Source organism: Myotis myotis, unplaced genomic scaffold (genome assembly GCF_014108235.1).
Source record: "Myotis myotis isolate mMyoMyo1 unplaced genomic scaffold, mMyoMyo1.p scaffold_m19_p_4, whole genome shotgun sequence".
Lineage (NCBI taxonomy): Eukaryota > Metazoa > Chordata > Mammalia > Chiroptera > Vespertilionidae > Myotis > Myotis myotis.
The window spans coordinates 87,502,762-87,519,156 of NW_023416346.1; positions in this window are offsets into that span (position 1 = coordinate 87,502,762).

Below are 16,395 nucleotides of genomic sequence, written 5' to 3' on the forward strand. Positions count from 1 at the left end.
TCAGTGGATAGAGCGTTGGACTGTGGACTGAAGGGTCCCAGGTTCGACTCCAGTCAAGGGCATATGCCCGGGTTGTGGGCTCGATCCCAGTTGGGGGTGTGCAGGAGGCAGCCGATCAATGGTTCTCTCTCATCTTTGATGTTTCTATCTCTCTCTCCCTCTCCCTTCCTCTCTGAAATCAATAAAAATATATTTTTAAAAAAGAATATATGTACATTTATGCATAACCCATGGACCCAGACAATAGCATAGGTAAGCCCTGGGATGGAGCGGGGGGGGAGAGGGTTGAGAGGAGGGGGCAAAAAGGAAGAAAATGGGAGACATTTGTAATACTGTCATTGATTAAAAAAATTAAAAGAACAGTTTGTTGAAGGGAATAATAGGAAACACTGCATCTTAAGAATTGTTTCTTATAAGAATCCCAAAGCAACAACAGCAGCAACAACAAATGAACTGAGTTACCATATGACCCAGTAACTTATCTTCTTAGGTACCTACCCACCAACAATTAAAAGCATTTATTCACACTGATATCTGCACCTCTAAGTTTTTTGCACCATTATTTACTGTGGTCAAGACATGGAAACAACCAAAGTGTCCTTTGATAGATGATTAGATAAAGAAGTGGTACATATAAACAATGGAATACTACTCAGCCATAAGAAAAGATGAAGTAGCCCTAGCTAGTTTGGCTCAGTGGCTAGAACGTTGGCCTGTGGACCAAAGGGTCCCAGGTTCAATTCTGGTCAAGGGCACACACCTTGGTTGCAGGATCCTCCCCAGCCTGGACCCTGGTCAGAGCACATGCAGGAGGCAACCAATCGATGTGTTTCTCTCACATTCATATTTCTCTCTGTCTTTACCTCTTTCCCACTCTCTCTAAGAAATCAATGGAAAAATATCCTCAGATGAAGATTAAAAAAAAAGATTCAAAAAATAAAAAAAGGAGAAAAGATTAAATACTTAAACATTTTAAGATTCCAGCCCTAGCTGGTTTGGCACAGTGGATGGAGCATCAGTCTGCGGACTGAAGGGTCCCAGGTTCTATTCTGGTCAAGGGCATGTACCTTGGTTGCAGGTATATCCCCAGCAGGGGGTATTCAGGAGGCAGCTGGTAGATGTTTTTCTCTCATAGTTGTTTCTAACTCTCTATCTCTCTCCCTTCCTCTCTGTAAAAAATCAATAAAATATATTAAAAAAACATTTTAAGATTCCATATTAATTTGCTTATAATATTTTGGTTGTTTTGCTTACTATAGTTTTATTTTTAGTGCTTGTTCATATCTATCTATCTATCTATCTATCTATCTATCTATCTATCTATCATCTATCTATCTATCTATCTATCTATCTATCTATCTATCTATCTATACATATGTAGTCTGCTAGTGTTACCACTTAGTAAATGTGAAACCTTACTTCAACTTTTGGTACCTTTGTCCTATCCATTTAAAAATATTATTTTTATTATAAGATGGCATTATACCTGTTGCTTCAATTACAACAAAACAATATGGAACCTTTTGCTTTTCCCTTTGTTCTTTCTTCCTTTTTTTGCTTCAAGATTCCTATTTCTATAATTTTTTTGTTTGTTTAAAGAAAAATAACTTCTTTTAGCTTTTCTTTAATGGTTGATATACTAAAGCAAATTCTTTCAGTTTTCCTTCCTCTGTGGATGGCTTTATTTCTTTTTCATTCTTGAAAGATAGTTTTCCTGGATACAGAATTCACAGATGTCAGTTCTTTTCTTTTAGTACCCGAACATTTTGTGCCACTTCCTTCTGACTTCCATAGTTTCTAATGAGAAAGCATCTATCATTCAAATTGATGTTCCTCTGTAATTAGTGTCCTTTCTCGTTGGTTGCTTTCAATACTTTTTATTTGCACTTACTTCAGAAGTTTAATTATTATATGTTTTAACATGGATTTTTTTTTTAGTTTACCTTGCTTTGAGTGTGCTCATTTCTTGGTTTGTAGCCCTATATCTTCCATCACATTTGTGAAATTCTTAGGAATTATTTTTGCAAATACTCTTTCAGCCCCACTCTCTCTTCTCTCCTTCTGAGACTGTGATAATATAAATACTGGATCTTTAATATTGCCCCACAGGTCCTTGAGGTTCTGTTCATTACATTTTTAGTTCTTTTTCTCTATACTTCAGATAGCATAAATTGTATTGTTCTGTCCTAAATTTCAGATTCTCTTCCCTCTTGAAATCATTACACTACTGACCATATCCAATGACTTTTAAAAAATCAGTTAATGCATATATTGGTCATATAGTTTGCAATTAATTATATTTTAACTAATACTTATTCAGTGATATTTTCTATTTTTAAATTTGTTTCAAGAGAATGCGTAATTGTTTATTGAAGCATTTTATGATGGCTAATTTTAAATCCTGTTTTCATTCCAACATCTGATTATGTCGGTGTTAGTGCCAATTGAATGTCTTTTGTCATTCAAGTTTTTCTGGCTTCTTTTTATTTTTTTAATTGTTTTATTGCTTAAAGCATTACAAAAGGTATTACATATGTCTCCTTCCCCCCCCCCCCCCGCCCTTGACAATCCTCTGGCCTCCCCTACCCCCAAGTGTCTTATATCCATTGGTTATGCTTATATGAAGGCATACAAGTCCTGCCATTGATCTCTTACCCCCCCTACTGCCCCCCCACCCTCCCTGGCCTTCCCGCTGTAGTTTGACAATCTGTTTGAGGAAGCTCTGCCTCTGTATGTATTTTTGTTCATAAGTTTGTAATAGTCTTTATTATCCATGAATGAGTGAGATCATGTGGTATTTTTCCTTTATTGACTGGCTTATTTCACTTAGCATAATGCTCTCCAGTTCCATCCACGCTGCAAATGGGAAGAGTTCCTTCCTTTTTATAGCAGCATAGTATTCCATCCAGTAGATGTACCATAGTTTTCTAATCCATTCATCTGCTGATGGGCACTTAGGCTGTTTCCAGATCTTAGCTATGGTGAATTGTGCTGCTATGAACATATGGGTGCATATATCCTTTTGGATTGGTGTTTCTGTTTTCTTGGGATATATTCCTAGAAGTGGAATCACAGGGTCAAATGGTAGTTCCATTTTTAGTTTTTTGAGGAAACTCCATACTGTCTTCCATAGTGGCTGCACCAGTCTGCATTCCCACCAGCAGTGCATGAGTGTTCCTTTTTCTCCACATTCTCTCCAGCACCTGTTGTTTGTTGATTTGTTGATGATAGCGATTCTGACAGGTGTGAGATGGTACCGCATTGTTGTTTTGATTTGCATCTATCAGATGATTAGTGACTTTGAGCTTGATTTCATATGTCTCCTGGCTTTCTGAATGTCCCCTTTCGAAAGGTGTCTATTTATATCCTTTGCCCATTTTTTAATTGGATTGTTTATCTTCCTTTTGTTAAGTTGTATGAGTTCCCTATAAATTTTGGAGATTAGGCCCTTATCAGATATAACATTGGCAAATATGTTTTCCCACACAGTGGGCTTTCTTGTTGTTTTGTTGATGGTTTCTTTTGCTGTGCAGAAGCTTTTTATTTTGATTTAGTCCCATTTGTTCATTTTATCTTTAGTTTCAAGTGCCCTAGGAGCTGTATCAGTGAAGAAATTGTTTCGGCATATGTCTGAGATTTTGTTGCCTTTGGATTCTTCTAGTACTTTTATGGTTTCCTGTCTCACATTTAAGTCCTTTATCCATTTTGAGTTTATTTGTGTGTATGGTGTAAGTTGGTGGTCTAGTTTCATTTTCTTGCATATATCTGTCCAATTTTCCCAACACCATTTATTGAAGAGACTATCATGGCTCCATTGTATGTTCTTGCCTCCTTTGTCAATTATTAATTGAGCATATTGGTTCAGGCCGATTTCTGGGCTCTCTATTCTATTCCATTGATCTATATGTCTATTCTTGTGCCAGTACCAGGCAGTTTTGAGAACAGTGGCTTTGCAATACAGCTTGATATCTAGTATTGAGGTCCCACCTACTTTGTTCTTTCTCAAGATCGCTGCAGCTATTTGGGGTCTTTTTTTTTTTTTTATTCCAGATGAATTTTTGGAGAGTTTGTTCTAGATCTGTGAAATATGCCATTGGTATTTAATGGGAAATGCGTTGAATTTATATATTGCCTAGGGGAGTATGGACATTTTGATGATGTTGATTCTACAAATCCATGAACACGGTATATTCTTCCATCTGTTTATGTCTTCCTCTATCTCTTTTTCTGAGTAGAGGTCTTTAACCTCTTTATTTAAGTTTATTCCTAGGTAGCTTATTTTTTTTTGGTACGATGGTAAATGGGATTTTTTTTTTTAGTCTCTCTTTCTGTAAGTTCACTATTGGTGTATAGAAATGCCTTAGATTTCTTGGAGTTAATTTTGTATCCTGCTACATTGCCAAATTCATGTATTAAGTCTAATAGTTTTTTGATAGAGTCTTTAGGGTTTTGTATGTATAATATCATGTCATCTGCAAATAAGGACAGTTTTACTTCTTTTCCAATTTGAATGTCTTTCATTTCTTCTTCTTGTCCAATTGCTCTGGCTAGTACTTCCAGTACTATGTTGAACAGAAGTGGTGAGAGTGGGAATCCCTGTCTTGTTCTTGTTCTTAGGGGAAATGGTGTTAGTTTTTGTCCATTGAGTATGATGTTGGCTGTGCGTTTGTCATATATGGCTTTTATTATGTTGAGGTATGATCCTTCTATTCCCACCTTGCTGAGAGTTTTTATCAAAAATGAGTGATGGATTTTGTCAAATGCTTTTTCTGCCATCAATTGATATAACTATGTGTTGTTTTTTTCTTTCAATTTGTTTATTTGATGTATCACATTTATTGATTTGTGGATATTGTACCATCCTTGCATCCCTGGGATAAATCCTACTTGGTCATAGTGTATAATCTTTCTGATGTACTGCTGGATCTGATTTGCTAAGATTTTGTTTAGGATTTTGGCATCTATGTTCATGAGGGATATTGGCCTTTAATTCTCTTTCACTGTGTTGTCTTTACCTGGTTTTGGTATTAGGGTGATGCTGGCTTCAGAGAATGAGCTTGGAAGTGTTCCTTCCTCTTGTATTTTTTGTAGTAGTCTGAGGAAGATAGGTTTTAATTCTTCATTGAATGTTTGGTAAAACTCCCCTTTGAAGCCGTCTGGTTTTGGACTTTTCTTTGCTGGAAGCATTTTGATGACTGCTTCAATTTCTTCCATAGTTATTGGCCTACTAAGATTTTTAGATTCTTCCTGATTGAGTTTTGGAATGTTGTATTTTTCTAGAAATTTGTCCATTTCCTCCAGGTAGTCTAGTTTGGTGGCGTAGAGTTGTCCATAGTATTTTTTAACAATCAGTTGTATTTCTGCGGTGTCTGTTGTTATTTCACCTCTATCATTTCTGACTTTGTTTATTTGGGTCCTCCCTGTTTGCTTCTTGGTGATCCTGGCTAGAGGTTCATCAATCTTGTTTATCCTTTCAACGAACCAGCTCTTAAGTTTCATTGATTTTATGTATTTTTGGAGGTCTCTATGTCATTTATTTGTGCTCTAATTTTTATTATCTACTTCCTTCTGCTCACTCTGGGCTTTTCTTGTTGGTCTCTCTCTAGTTCTTTGAGATGTAGAGTTAGATGATTTACTACCATTTTTTCTTGTTTTTTGAGATAGGCCTGTACAGCTATAAACTTCCCTCTCAGGACTGCTTTCATTGTGTCCCATAGGTTTTGGATTGTTGTGTTTTCATTGTCATTAGTTTCCAGGATGTTTTTAATTTCTTCTTTGATCTCATTGGAGACCCAATCAATATTTAATAACATGCTATTCAGCTTCCAAGTGTTTGAGTATTTTGGGTTGTTTTTATTGTAGTTTATTTCTAATACTATGCCATCGTGGTCTGAAAAGATGGTTGGTATGATTTCAATGTTTTTGAATTTGGGGAGACTTTGTTTGTGACCCAATATGTGGTCTATTTTTGAATCTGTCCCATGAGCACTTGAGAAGAATGTATATTCCATGGCTTTGGGGTGAAATCTTCTGAAGATGTCAAGTCCATCTGATCTAGTGAGTCATTTAGGATTACTGTTTCTTTGCTGATTGTTTGTCTAGAGGATTTATCCAGTGATGTCAGTGGTGTATTAAAGCCCCTTACTATGATTGTATTGTTGTTGATCTCTCTTTTGATATTCTCCAGGAGTTTTTTTTTTTTTTTGTATGTATTTGGGTGCTCCTGCATTGGGTGCATATATGTTTATCAGGATTATATCCTCTTGTAGTGTTGATCCCTTTAGTATTATGAAGTGGCCTTCCTTATCTCTTGTTATGTCCTTCACTTTGAGGTCTATTTTGTCAGATATAAGTATTGCTACCCCAGCTTTTTTTTCATTTCCATTTGCCTGAAAGATATTTTTCCATCCCTTCACTTTCAGTCTGTGTGTGTCCCTTCTTCTGAGGTTGGTCTCCTGTAGACAACAAATATATGGGTCATGTTTTTTTATCCATTCAGCCACTCAATGTCTTTTGGTTAGAGCATTTAGTCCAATTACATTTAAAGTTATTATTGAAAGGTACTTGTTTGTAATCATTTTATTTTTTGTGCCTGTTTTCTTTCTTACCTTTTTTTCCCCCTGCTTTTTACACCAGTCCCTTTAGCATTTCTTGCATATTTCTTGCATTGCTGGCTTGGTGGTGATAAATTCCCTTAGCCTTTTTTTTTTTTTTTTTTTTTTTGTCTATGAATCTTCTTATTTCTCCTTCAGTTTTGAAGGATAGCTTTGCTAGATAGCGTATTCTTGGATTCAGTCCGTTGCTTTGCATCTCTTTGTAAATTTCCTTCCATTCTTTCGGGCCTGATGTGTTTCTGTTGAGAAATCATTTGATAATCTAATGGGAGATTCCTTGTATGTAACTTTCCGTCTCTCTCTTGCAGCCTTTAAGATTCTCTCTTTGTCCTGCAGATATATGCGAGAAAATGAAACTAGACCACCAACTTACACCGTACACAAAAATAAACTCAAAATGGATAAAGGACTTAATTTACGACGGAAAACCATAAAAATTCTAGAAGAATCCAAAGGCAACAAAATCTCAGACATATGCCGAAGCAATTTCTTCACTGATACAGCACCTAAGGCACTTGAAACTAAAGAGAAAATGAACAAATGGGACTACTTCAAAATAAAAAGCTTCTGCACAGCAAAAGAAACCATAAACAAAACAACAAGAAAACCCACTGCGTTGGGAAACATATTTGCCAATGTCATATCTGATAAGGGCCTAATCTCCAAAATTTATAGGGAACTCATACAACTTAACAAAAGGAAGATAAACAATCCAATCAAAAAATGGGCAAAGGATCTAAATAGACACCTTTCAAAAGAGGACATTCAGAAAGCCAAGAATACATATGAAATCATGCTCAAAGTCACTAATCATCTGATAGATGCAAATCAAAACGACAATGAGGTACCTTCTCACACCTGTCAGAATGGCTATCATCAACAAATCAACAAACGACAAGTGCTGGAGAGGATGTTGAGAAAAAGGAACACTCATGCACTGCTGGTGGGAATGCAGACTGGTGCAGCCACTATGGAAGACAGTATGGAGTTTCCTCAGAAAACTAAAAATGGAGCTCCCATTTGACCCTGTGATCCCATTTCTAGGAATATATCCCAAGAGACCAAAAACACCAATCCGAAAGGATATATGCACCCATATGTTCATAGCAGCACAATTCACCATAGCTAAGATCTGGAAACAGCCTAAGTGCCCATCAGCAGATGAATTGATTAGAAAACTGTGGTACATCTACTGGATGGAATACTATGCTGCTATAAAAAGGAAGGAACTCTTCCCATTTGCAACAGCATGGATGGAACTGGAGAGCATTATGCTAAGTGGAATAAGCCAGTCAATGAAGGAAAAATACCACATTATCTCACTCATTCATGGATAATAAAGACCATTATAAACTTATGAACAATAATAGATACAGCGGCAGAGCTTCCTCAAACAGATTGTCAAACTGCAGCGGGAAGTTCGTGGAGGGTTGTGGGGCAGGAGGGAGGGGGGTAAAAGATTAACAGAAGGACTTGTATGCATGTATTTGAGCATAACCAATGAACATAAGACACTTGGGGGTAAGGGAGGTCAGGGGATTGTCAAGGGCGGGGGAAAAAAAGACACATATGTAATACCCTTTTTAATAATTTAAGCAATAAAAAAAAGAATGAAAACAGGTTTATAATAAAAATAAAAGCATAATTGAAAGAAAAAACAAAAGATTCTCTCTTTTTCCTGAAGATTTGCCATGGTAATTATGATGTGTCTTGGTGTGGGTCTTTTCGGTTCACCTTGTTTGGGACTCTCTGCTCTTGCGTGACTTTTTTCTTCCCCACTTTAGGGAAGTTTTCTGATATTATTTCTTCAAATAAGTTTTCTAATACTTGTTCCTCTTTCTGTTGTTCTGGCACCTCTATTATTTGTATGTTGTTTCATTTCATGTTGTCCCATAGCTCCCTTAGGCTCTCCTCCTGTCTTTTAATTTTTTTCTCCAGTTGCAGTTCAGTTTGGGTGTGTTTTACTTCCCTGTCTTCTAATTCACTAATTCGGTCCTCCGCTTATCCTAGTCTACTGTTGAAACTTTCAGTGGTGTTTTTTATTGCAGCTATATCACTCTTCATTTCTTCTTGGTTCTTACCTAAGTTATTGATTTTTTCATCCATTTCTTTTTGATTCTTACATAAGTTGTTGATTTTTTCCTCCATGTGGTTTATGCACTCTAGGACCCTTAATCTGAATTATTTTTCTGTCATGTTGCATGCCTCTCTATCACGTAGCTGCTTTTCTGGCGAGTCCTCCTTTTCTTTCCTTTGGAGGTTTATTTGTCTACCCATGTTTGATCTCACCGACATATCTAGATGTTGAGTCGTTCAGTGGCTGCTCCTGGGTGGCAGTCATTCCTCAGGCTGCGCTTGCTCCTCAGGCGGATGTGGTAGCAGCTGCTCCTCAGTTGGCAGCAGCTCCTCTGGTGGGTGCTGTTCACAGCTGTGGTGGCTCTTCTGGCTGGTGAGGGGAGGCTTCACACACAGCTGCTGTTCCTCAGACAGAGGGTGTGGTGATCAGGAGGCTGCTGTTGCTTAGATCTGCTTTCCATGGGGAGAAGCTGGGTTCCTCTAAGTTCACGTAGTCGCGCTTCTTGGGTTCTGTTGTTTCCGGGTTAGTAGCCATTCTCTGCATCTCTGGCTTATTTTGTTTCTAAATTAATTTAATTTTTTCCATCACCATTTATCCCCTCTATACCCTCTTCTACCTCCCCCACTCCCTCCCTTTCATTCTTTTTATAATGGGTCACTTTTTTTGTATCCCGGACTTTTTGAGTATTAAGAGACTGATTCCTACATAAATTTTTTATTTTAGCCAGCACTCACCCCGTTCAGGTATAACGCACAGGTCCTGGCTGACTTTTGTGGACTGTGGTCCAATGGCATTATAATTTTCTGAGCCTTAATGGTGGCATTTTGGTCTACTGGTTAATCTCAGTTGTGAGTCTTCCACTGGTCCCAGCTGATTCTGTTTTATCGGGTGGAAGGAGCTTCCACATGTTTGTGCTTGTAGGTAGGGGAAAGGAGCCTCCTTCTTTTGGTAAAAAACAAACAAACAAAAACATACTTTCTAGGCTAAGCATTTTTTGTAGTGATTACCTACTGCCTTTGGAGAACAAAGAGATTTTCCTGAATTAGAGCCATATTTTGGGGTGTGGTCTCTTGCAGATGACTCTCCCACCCCAACATCAGTGTCCCTGGATAGATTAGAGGAGCAAGGTCTGGTAGGGAAAGAGAGTGCTTCCCTGGCTGAGGCTCCTTTTTATGCCATTATACCCTGTGTTTTCCCCCTTAGATATGCTTTGTCTCTAAGTGGGCAAAGGAAATGTCATGACCTGCAGGAAAGTAGAGCATTTCTTTTGTTGACACTTGTGGTAGGATCACCTGTTCTGGTGCCCACACTCTCTGGTCTTTGTGTGGAATAGGAGTCTTTGTGTGTCTTTGAGAAGGGAAGGGGTATCTCAGGTCCAGCAAGTAGAAATAACATTTATTTATTCTCAGTAAAAGAACAATACCTTATTGTTAACAGGACTCCCAGTTGATTCCCCTTGCCTGATTTGTTAGGGGAGAATCACTTTTGATCTGGGGAAGGAACATACCAACCTGGACCATTTTCTATTGCTAGGTTTGGGGTAAAGCAATGCCAGGCCTGGGTCACCTTCTTCTGTTGGGTAAAGGTAATAAGATACCCTGATGATTTGTTTCATTTAGTTCTAGGATCCCTAATTAGATATTCTTCTTTCCACCTTTTCGCATTCTATTTGCATTGTCTCAAGTTATTTCATGAATTTACAGTTGTATATAGTTGGAAAGAGAAGAAAAAGACAGGTTTATGCCATCATCTTGTCAGGATTGGAAATCTCAATTCAAGGAGTTTTGGCAATTACATAAAGCGAGGTGGCTACTATCATAATTCCATACAGACCAGTTCCATCATCATAAAAATCCTCTCATATTGCACCTTTGAAATCAGCTTCCTCTTCCAATCCTAAATTCTGACAGCCACTGATGATTTCCATTTCTATAATTTTCTTTTCTAGAAGATCATGTAAAGGAATCTTCCAATAAGCAGCCTTTTGGATCTGGTATTTTTCACCTAGCAAAATGAGTTTAATATTCATTAACGTTTGGATAGCATTTCATTATATGGATGTATCACAGTGTGTTTCTTCATTTCAGATGAGCTGTATTGTTGTTGGGATTACATGACCAATTCTTGAGAATAACATACTGGTTTCTTATGCTCCTTTTAGTCATGATTTAGACATTTCTCTAGTATTCTGAGTCCTTCAGATAGGCAAAGCTGTCTTCCAATCCATAAGCAGGACCAGGATTAGAAATTGCAGTTGAGGAAATTATGTCCAAAAGGTTAAATAACCTGTCCATAGTAACACAGAAAGTTAGTTGAAGAGCCAGGATGTAAATCCCAGATTTTTTTTATTCCAGGTGCAGTACTAGAAAAATGCCGAGGAGAATAATAAATATGACTAAAAAGCTGAAATAGGCCCTTAAAGAGACTAAGTATTGAAGTTTTGGCCTGAAAAAGAGAGGGCTTAGAAAGTATTTTGGAATTTGTCTTTGATCATGTAAAGAATTCACAACTGAGGCTCAATGAGTACCAGATAGTTTTTAAAGATCAATGGGAGAGTGCTCAGTTAGGTCTAAGATGTAAAATGGAGGCCTGGGATTATTTTGCCTTTTTAAGTTGGTTGGAGCAAAGCAAGAATCTATCTATATCTATATCTAATCTATATCTAATTTATATCTAATCTATATCTAATCTATATCTATATTTATATCTATATCTATAAATATATCTATCTATATCTATATCTATATCTATATCTATATCTATATCTATATCTATATCTGTATCTGTATCTGTATCTGTATCTGTATCTGTATCTGTACCTATACCTATACCTATACCTATACCTATACCTATACCTATACCTATATCTACATCTATATCTATCTATACAGGTAATATGCAAATTAGCCAGCATCGCCAGTTCCAGAAGGCTACATCAGGACTGCTCAGGAGGAGCTGCCCACAGATGGGCAGGAGGGGACTGCATGCCGCCCCCATCCCCAGTGGACACACACATACCAGGGGTGGGCTCATGCTCCAACAGCAGCAGCAGCAGCTCAGAGCACACCCCTGGTGGGTGGCGGCAGCTGCTGGAGCAGCTGAAGTGAAGCAGCCGGATCCCAGGTGCCTGGCAGCAGCCAGAGTGAAGCAGCCCAGGTCCTGTGTGCCAGCAGCCAGGGAAGGAAGGCCTATTCTTGCACGAATCTTCCTGCATCAGGCCTCTGGTATGTTATAGAAACCCACTTAATTCCAGGCTATGGACTAGGAGCTAGAGTGATCCTAAAGATCTGTCTATGCCTAAATGCTGCAACATATCTGGCTTACTATGAAAATTCTAGAAGACTACACTATCCTTCCCAGGAGTATGCCCTCACCTTTTCCTTTCCCTTCTTCTTCCTCCACAAACTCAATTATCCTAAACTCTAAGAGACACCAGGAGACTTGCAACCAAGGGAACAATGGGCAGCTACTCCCAGGCTACCCCTTGAACCTATCTCCAAGGCCCCCTTTTCTGTGGCCCTCCAGTGAATTGACAGCAGACTCACCTTGGCTCACTTCTTTCCCATAGTTTCTAGAAACCAAAGCAGGCCCACTTAGTCTCTCCTGTTGCTTCTTCTATCCTAGCCCCTTCCTTGTTTACTGTCCCCAGCTTTAATAAGTGTCCTCTAAAGAAAAAAAAATTTAGAAGAGAAATGCATGTTTCCATTGACCCACAACTGTGTTTAAAATCAGTGGTACATAGAATGCCAGGGCTAGAAGGAATCTTAAAGATTACCTAGTTTCATTCATTTATTTTTGTTTTTATGTCCCTTGCCTTTGGGGTCAAATTAATAAAACCCTCTCTAAGACCAAGGTCCATAGTTTAGTACCCATGTTTTCTTCTATGCAATTTATTGTTTCAGGTCTTATATTTTTTTATCAATTTTGAATTAATTTTTGTATATGGGGACAAACAGTAGAGTTTCATTCTTTTGCATGTGGCTTTCCAATTTTCTCAACACCATTTACTAAAGAGGTATTATTTTCTCCATTGTATGTTTTTGGCTGCTTTGTCAAAAATTATTTGCCCATATCTATAATGGCTTATTTCTGGGATCTCAGTGCTATTCCACTGGTCTATGTGCCTGTTTTCCTGCTGGTACCATACTGTTTTGATTATTGTAGCCTTGTAGTATAATTTGAAGTTAGGGAGTGTGATACTCTTGGCTTTATTCTTTTTTCTCAGGATTTCTTTGAGTTCTTTTGTGCTTCCGTAAAAATTTGGTTAATTTTTGTTCTATAGCTTTGGAAAATGCCATGGGATTTTAATGAGGATTACATTAAATCTGCATATTACTTTAGGTGGTATAGCCATTTTAACTATGTTTATTTTTCTAATTCATAAATATGGAATATATTTCCATTTCTTTGTGCCTTCTTCAATTTCTGTCAACAATGTTTTAAAGTTTTCATTGTGTAGACCTTTCACACATTTTAAGTTTATTAATACGTATTTTATTCTTTTTGTTGCATTTCAAAAGAAATTTTCTTCATTTATTTTTCTGAAATTTCATTGTTAGCATATATAGAAGTAAAAGTAAATAAATGGGACTACATCAAACTAAAAAGTTTCTGCACAGCAAAAGAAATTGCCAACAAAACAAAAAGACAACCAGCCAAATGGGAGAAGATATTTTTAAACAACAGCTCCCATAGGGGGGTAATATCCAAAATTTATAAAAAACTCATAAAACTCAACACCTCAAAAAACTCAACCTAATATTGGATCATAAAATGGGCAGAGGACCTGAACAGACACTTTTCCCAAGAAGGCATACAAATAGCCAACAGATATATAAAAATATACTCAACTTCACCAGCTAATAGGAAAATTCATATCAACACTGCAATGAGGTGCCAACTCACACATGTTAGAGTGGCTTTTATCAACAAGACAAGTGATAACAAGTATTGGAGAGGTTGCAGAGAAAAATAAACCTTCATTCAGTGCTGGTGGGAATGTAAACTGGTACAACCACTATGGAAAACAGTATGGCAGTTATTCAAAACATTAATAATAAAGTTCCCTTATGACCCAAAATCCCTCTTCTGGTACCTAAACCAAAAAATTAAAACTTTTATTTGCAAAGATATATGCACACCTATGTTCATTGCAGCATTTTTCATGGTGGCCAAATCATGGAAACAACCAAAATGACCTTCAATAGATGCTTGGATAAAGAAGATATGAGATATATATATATATATATATATATATATATATTATAGAATACCACTCAGACATAAGAAAGGATGAAATACTGTCATTTGTGACCTCATGGATGGATATTGAGAATATAAAGCTAAGTTAAATAAGTCAAACAGAAAAAGTTAAGAACCATATGATTTCATTCATATGTGGGAAATAAAACTGAAAGTAACAAATGAACAAATAAGATAAACAAAACCTCATAGACACAGACAATAATATGGTGCTTATCAGAGGGAAGGGTAATAGAGGGTAATAAGGGATCAAATACATGGTGATGGAAGATTTGACTTTGGGTGGTGAACACACAATGTGATATACAGATCATAGAAATGTACACCTGAAACCTATATAATTTTATTAATCAATGTTACCCTCAATAAATTTAATTTTTAAAAAAGAGAAAAAAGATCATGTAGTCCCACCTCTGTACTTCAAGGATAAGGAAAATAAGTCCAAGTGAAGGAAAATGACTTACACATGATCAAATGGGAAAAGTGGAAGCAAGATCTATTTTTCAAGTATCCCTATTAATGTTTTTAATTTCATCTTTTGTAGACTCATCCATTTGCTAATCACTTCATTAAACAAATGTTTACTGACCAATATCTGCAAATGTCTTGGATTTCTTTAAGCTTCACCATCTTGTGGTATTAAAGATTGATTCATGAAAAAAATATACATCTAACTAGTTTTGTACCCACATAACTAATTAAAGACCCTAACTCTTGGCAATCTAACTTTAAATATTTCCAGGACTCTCACATATTTCACATGTATTTATGTCAACCCTTTCTTTTCACTACCTCTATTTTTCCTATCCTGCAGACTCCCCTGTGCAGCACCACTGAAGTCCTCATTATGCCAAAGTTACCAGGAGGCCTATATTAAAGAAGAGATAAGTGCTTTCCCTCCTCTTTCATTCTTCCTTGTCAGAGATGTCCCTAATCAGCATTAATCAGCTCTTCATCATTCAGAGTTTTTAGCAAAAGGCTCTTTCAGAAGTTTCTCAAACCATCTTCCTTTTTTAGAATGAGTCTGATTTGAGGAAACTCCTTGACACTCTTTCAGATAGATCTTTAGCACAACTGCCCTCCAGTTTACCAGACATGCTACACCTGTCTAAATTCCAATTCAGCTTAAAACTTGAAACTCCATCATCCCCTTTCCCCCTCCTCCTTGCCCAGAGTTGAACAACTGGTACTTAAATGAATAATTTGGCTGCCTTTGACTTCCTGTGAGGTCAAATAGATAGCATTAAGTGTTGTATTTTTGGTATCCCTTTAGATCAGTGGTTCTTAATAGGGCAGTTTTGTGCCACAGGGAACATTTAGCCATGCTTGGAGACTTTTTAAAAATTTTCATACTGGAAGAGGAAGTGCTACTTTTATCTGGTGAATAGAGAGCAGAGATTCTGCTAAGCACCCTACTATACACAGGACAATCCTCCCAACCCATACCCACTCACACACAACAATGAATTATATGGTGCAAAAGGTAAATATTGCTGAAGCTGAGAAACCTTATTTTGGAGTAGGGCCAGGGACAAGACAGGCATAACATTCACTTTCTCTCTCTCTCTCTCTTTCTCTCTCTCAGTTTTTTAAATTTTAAATAAGTGTTACCACCTTCAAATACATTTACTCCTTTCTCATTCGAAATCATTCAGAGCAAAATCCCTTCAGTGTTTCACACATATTTCATATAAGTCATAGTCCTCTCTTGAGGATGAAATGCCTAGGATACTTGTTCTGTGGAATGAATGAGAAGGTGGGATTCTCATTTGGGTTCTTTATGATGTGTTTGCTCCATTTCTCATGATTTAATGTATATGGACCACCACTCATTACTGGTAGGAGAACATTAAAAACCATATTGTTTAACGTTAGTGTGCCCACTTCCCATGTACACACAGTCTTTTATTTCACAGAGATAAGAATGGACTCATCTAGGCCTCCTGACTTTGGGCCAGTACCTTTTCCATGGCCCCATCTTCTTTCACTAATGGCAATATGATCTATAAAAAATAGACAGTCTATTAGAACTCAGACTAGAAATTTAGCCTGCTGAATGGACCCCAACTTCCTCCTATTCTACCTTGCATTGGAAAACTAGGATTATACTGCAGTAGATACCGTGGGAGAGAGATAGGTTAAGGAACCGAGGGAAACTTTATAGGGACTCTGCTGATTTCCAGCATGGTGTGGAAAGGGCTCAGTATGAGATGTCCCATAGAAAAAAAAGATGAAGTGGAAGAAAAGATGGGATGGTTCTTAGTATATCAAAGAGTCTGAGTATTTACTATATATGCTTTACCTACTTTATCTCATTCTGACTTTACATTGATCCTGCAATCTTAATTATTAAACTTATTTTAATAACTGAGGAAATTGAAGTTCAAAAAGTTAGAATGACCCCACCAAGGTTACAGGAGTGACAAAAGTGAAATTTGAACT